General features: G+C 43.0%; 1 long non-coding RNA gene across 1 annotated transcript in view; it reads left to right on the forward strand.

Moving 5' to 3' along the window:
- Positions 1-5,723, forward strand: part of LOC116847252 — a 52,341-nt gene that overhangs the window by 12,077 nt on the left and 34,541 nt on the right. The gene's annotated exons all lie outside the window — the stretch shown is intronic.

Below are 5,723 nucleotides of genomic sequence, written 5' to 3' on the forward strand. Positions count from 1 at the left end.
ACGCATTCGATTTGTTCTATTGTATGAATATATTATTAATTTCGCCCGGTCATTGGCGTTAACTCTTAAGGTAATATGCCCGGACATGTACCAATCTCCGGACATTGTTATTATTTTTATATTTGAATATGAATATTTCAACTTTCAATGTACAATACATACATATTGGTATACATACATTTAATATTTAGTGTACGTTGAAAGATGAAATATTTAGAGAAATATTCAAAATAATAAAAGTGTCTGGAATTAGGTACATGTCCGGGTATTGGGACATTTACCTTACTTGCCCTTGTTTATTTTGTATCTCTTATCATACTTATAACACACACTCACCGGATTCTCTTTCGTGAGAAGAGGAGAGGAAAAGATGAGAGTGCACTCGCGTGTCCGATGCGCTCGCTGCGCTAACTGACGCGTTTCGCGCAGCACGTGCCGCTCGTAAACACCGGCTTACGTCAGGCTCGACGCACTCCGGCGCGGAAACCCGTTTCGTCAATGAGAAGGCCTCGATAGTTTTACAAGTGGACGATAGTTTGCATCGCGTGGGCGCGATAGCTGCGAAGAACGGCCATCGGGATCAATGGCAAATTGTTCGCGTCACTTTGTGGGTGCGCTCGGCATTTCAAGCTGATAGATTTGAATCCGGTAATTTCGTTCGATCTCGTTACACACCTGTATCCGGACTTCAGGTATTGCAGCTGGCAATGCAGAACAAAGCAGGCTTTCGCTGAGCAAAAATCGTCAACTTGCTCTCTAAAGTGTAATCAATATATTCTTCACTACAAAAAAACACTTAAAAATTTATTTTTAATTGAATTCCTACATATCAATCGTTAATTGAATGCTTTTTAATTAGATTTCTTGAAGTCAGTGGATAATTAAAATATTTTTAATTAAATAGGCTTATATTACTCGTCAATTAAATTCGATAATTAATGGAAAAAGTAATTAATTGCTCGCAATTCTGCTATCTAGCACCGAATATTTTTTTATTATAACGTCAAAGTTTAAATATCCATTGAATTTAGCTGCATTTAGGGCATTTCCTATTTCAGCGGCATCTTAGCTGTCACAATTATATTTTAGCTCTTGTAGCTAATCTTTTGTCTATGAGATACAAGACGAATCAGTAAAGTGGGAATGTTTTTGCTGAAAATCAGTGAACGCTCACTGATTATCGGTGAAATACTCCTTTTGCTGATTCGTCGTACGGAAATATTTTCGCTTGAAAAGAGTATGATACAAAATTCGAAAGTACACACGTAACCTCAACAATGTCGCGGGAAAAGGAAGGGTTTCAGAAAGAAAACGCCGGTGTTTATCAAAACATGTATAACGATTTATTGAGGATCTATCCAAGCATGTTAAATTTCATGAAATGCAGGTACCTACCTATCTACTCGCTAGAGTTACATTAGACGCGCATTTTACTCGAAAAAACCGACCGTACGCACGGCCCGTGTCTAGTTTAAAGGGAGAGCTGCGTTTTGTGGAGTCGCGATTTCTCTTTTTATTATTATTATTTTTTTTAAATTTTCTTGTTCCTTATACTTCTCGCGCCGATCTATTTCTCTCGCCGGCACGATCGACGGCCTGTTTGAAAACCGGGAACAGACGAGCTACAAAACGACGAAGCTTGTCGTCCGGCAGCTTGCTATAATAACGATAATCTGTACATTTACGCGTTTAAGAGCTACAAAAGTCCGACTTTTAATCTTTCCCCTTGGTCGATTTCGTGGAAGGAAAGGAACAGTCTTTGTGTCATGGGTCTTCTTTTCTCGCGATCGCGAAGAGAACTAGTTTTTCTAACGGCGTGTTCGTATCGAGCGTTCGTATCGGGCGATTTTTCGCGTGTTTGCGATTAGCTTTCGCGTTCTAAAAATCGTTCCAACGTTGCTCGACGAATGTTCATTCATACGATTGCGTTTAATGGAAGATCATCTTTGTCTTTTTTATATTTTTTTTCCGCTCTGACCGCAAAGCGGGTATGTCGAGATGTCCGTCAATTTTTCCGAAATTGATCGATAATTCTCCGATCAGCGCCTTGACTATTTCTATATTACTATGATATACCGCGTCGGTGTATAATAAAATCGCACGGTACGAGCACGCCATTACGAATTGATCGCCGATCGCGATCGTGCCGGCCGTCGCAATAATAAATCCGCGCTCGATCAGCTTACACAGTAGTTTTGATTGCCAGTCTTCGGTGCTCTGGTAGCTCTGTGTTTTCTTTTCCCCTTTGCGATTACTCTTCTCTTCGTTGCAGTTTTCCGTATTTTGTTCCGAAGGCCGAATACCGGCCGATCGCCGAATGTGTTCGATCAGACTTTCGGCTTCGATTTATTCTTATTCGCTGCGTTAAAATTGCGCCTATTATACAATTAAGGGACTAGAATGTCTTTTTTTCCGTGTGTGTATATATATATATATATATATATATATATGTATATATATATATATACACGGGAAAAATGTTGCTGTATTAATAGAGATTGCCAACATCGCCGTAATTGGAGTAAACCTTCTTGATTCAACAGCAATACCGTTAAAACCAATACATATTGTTTCGATGATTAAATAGCATTGCTGTTGAATCAGGAAGATTTATTTATTCCAATCACGACGCTGTTGCCAATTTCTATTGATACAACAGCACGTTTTCTCCGCGTACGAGTCCAAGTTTTGAAACTTTTTAATTAAAGTTACTCGAGGAAGCTCATTGAATGCAACTAATTCACGAGGCGACTATATGGGTAGACTGAGAAAGTCTGATCGATCCGGCGTCGTACCCCAAAAATTTCCCTCCTCGCATTCGCTTGGAAAACTCGCGTTTCCTCAATCTCACGTCGCTGCCGTGAGACGCAAATGACTCGCAAATGACTCGCCTCGATCACGGCGAATAATAATCGACAATCCAAAGAAAGGCTGGAATCGGCTACGATTTCCCGGTGGTGAGATTCGGCTCTACGGCAATGCATGTGCATAATATCGAGTAGCGTCGATCGGTCGATCGGTCGAACGGTCTCAGTCAGTCGGTTGGTTGGTCGGCCGGTCGATCGATCGATCGACGCGCAAGAGGAAGGAGTCCTGCCGACGAGGCGAGCAACGAAGGGGGTTGGAAAAGACGGCGGGCAGTTCTCTCGCTTCGCGACTCGGTCACTTTAATTACATCTGCTCCCAGTAACGAGAGTTTATCGGATTAGAAGGGCGTCGCTCGACTCGTCGGAGCCCTCGCGTTCGATATATCCTCACAGACGTGACTTTCTCCACGAAGATTTATAGCTAGTACCAGAAGAAACTCGAGCGTGCCGCGGGACCGTTCCCCTCGCTCACTCCAATCGCGATGCAATTTGATAAAAAATAACAGTCAACGGGAATCTCGATTATCGACCTGCAAAGTTCCCGGACACCTCCGCGATCGTCAAGTCGACGCGTTCCGCCTTCGCGGGAAAGCGAGGAAAGGAGGATTCGATTCTGAGCGACGAGCGTCTCATTCCGCATTCTCTGACCTGTTATGCGATGTGAAATTTAAAGGACAGCCCCGCGATCTCTCGCGACCTTTGATTTATTCACCAACCTGTGAGTTTTTATGCAAATCTCACGGTCTCGAGTAAGCATTTCTGAAGGAACATTTCTAGTTCGTATCTGAAGGACGTGACGTAATGCACTCGCGATACGTTGTCGTGAATCTCGTTTGCTGGCAGGACATTATTGGTCAATGTCAGGCAATTTATATAGTCTTTGTGTTTAGCTTGTTTGCTTGTTTGCCGATAATCGCTGGAATATTTCCTCGCGCGGCTCCCCGGAACACGCGTCTCTCGTCCTAGATCGAATCTTCTCTTCCGATTCTTGCGAGAAAAACCGGTCCCCGGCACGTGGGTGCGTAGATACATCTACGACGAATGTGCACGACGAATTTTTAACACCCGTCGCAATCGGCGATCGAGATCCGTGTGACCGCGAAGATGCTCGCTCGATTCAATAAGTTTGGAGTTGCCAAATAATATCCCGTTCTGATCTTTTGCGACGGGAAGGGTCGTGCGATCTCGATCGCCGAGGGTGACACACAAGATCTCTACTTAATTGTGAAAGACACGATTGAATCTACGACTCGAGAGGTCGATTTCGGGAGACTCGACGTTTGCATGACAGCTTGACAACTTAGGAGCTTCGATTACTCGTACACCTTGTTCAATTGTCGTGTGCTATCTCAATATTATTATGATTATTATCATTATCTAAATAAGAACGAATAAAATATTATTGCGAGGCGGTAAATCAACATTGCCAATTGTTGTAGTATCGGTTTGATCCGTAAGTTCGTGCGTACTTCCCAACAAAATCGAGATGCAGTTTCGAATGCAAGAAATCATTATCATCGAAATAATCGGAGGGGACAGGGTTAATATGGCGGCTGAGGGGCAAAAACATCCCAGCTGAACTTGATATCAACACGCGGATGCCAAGTAGACCAAACTCGACGAACTTATGAATGAATCAAATATTAAAATTGATTTAACGCTTTGTAATAGTATTTCATTCGTTCTGATTGATGATAATAATAATCATACCGTGATAATAATAACTCAATATTTTGCAACACTTTCAATATACGTATTCGTGCTTCATATGTTCAACATATGAGAAACCGGTATGATAAATTGAAAATTCGGGAGACGCAGCGAAAAGATATCTCGAGAGTCTCGAAATCGACCTTCTCCCCGGCTATACACCATACACGGAGAAAAGGCTGATACAAAATCTATGTCCAATCAGAACCCGACACATACAGATAGAACGAACTGCATTTAGTCATTAGTAATTAGCGATTAGCAGTGGCTTGCTTCTCCTTTCCCGTTATTACGTTAGAAGTAGAACTGTGTGATAGGCATCGACACGTACCCCTTTTACTCTTTCTCTTTGTTCTCTTTACAATTTGTCTCTTTGCTATTTACACTGAGTACACCGTCGCTCCTGACACTTATCGACGACTTATCGAATTTCTCGCGAATTTTCTCCTCTCTCGTTACGGTTACAATCTACGGTAGTAATAATATTCGAAGAGATCGAACGGCGAAACTCGCGATTCTCCCCGCTCGTTCGAAGAGAGGACGCGCGAGTCGTATAAACTCCGCCGGATTTTCGCGACATTAAGTTATGGAGAGTGATACCGTTCAAAACTTCTGCCCCGCTCATCTCGTCGGCATATGCAATAACCTACACGCCTTCCTATGCTACGCGCAATGTGATGTGCTGTACACTGTAAAAAATATGAAGAGGAGTTGTGTGTCGAGTCGCGGGATGTTAGTCCTTATGTCGGGAGAACGCCCCTCCGAAATCCAACGCCAGTTCGGTGTGGATTCACGCGCGCGTCTCCGATCGCTACCGCGAACATTTATCACGTATCACAAAGTATCACGGGGATTAGATAGAAAAGAAACTAAATCGGTAACGTGAAATGTTTTGCCGACTCGCCGCAGGCGAGAGAATATATGCAAATTATAACCCGAGGAAGTCCGGATAAGAGGATTGATGAAAACTTAGCGAGAGGAATCTGTCGCAGAAGACGCATCGATCTAACAACCCCTCGCGATTTCCGGCGAATCGTTCAAGAACCGCTGCGCCTCTCTGCAAAACTTTTCCTTTTTCACTTTCTTGTCCCTCCGTATTCTCTCTCTCTCTCTCTCTCTCTCTCTCTCTCTCTCTCTCTCTCTCTC

This window comes from Odontomachus brunneus, unplaced genomic scaffold (genome assembly GCF_010583005.1).
Source record: "Odontomachus brunneus isolate Ranch 3 - 2012 unplaced genomic scaffold, Obru_v1 Obru_scaffold_075, whole genome shotgun sequence".
Taxonomy (NCBI): domain Eukaryota; kingdom Metazoa; phylum Arthropoda; class Insecta; order Hymenoptera; family Formicidae; genus Odontomachus; species Odontomachus brunneus.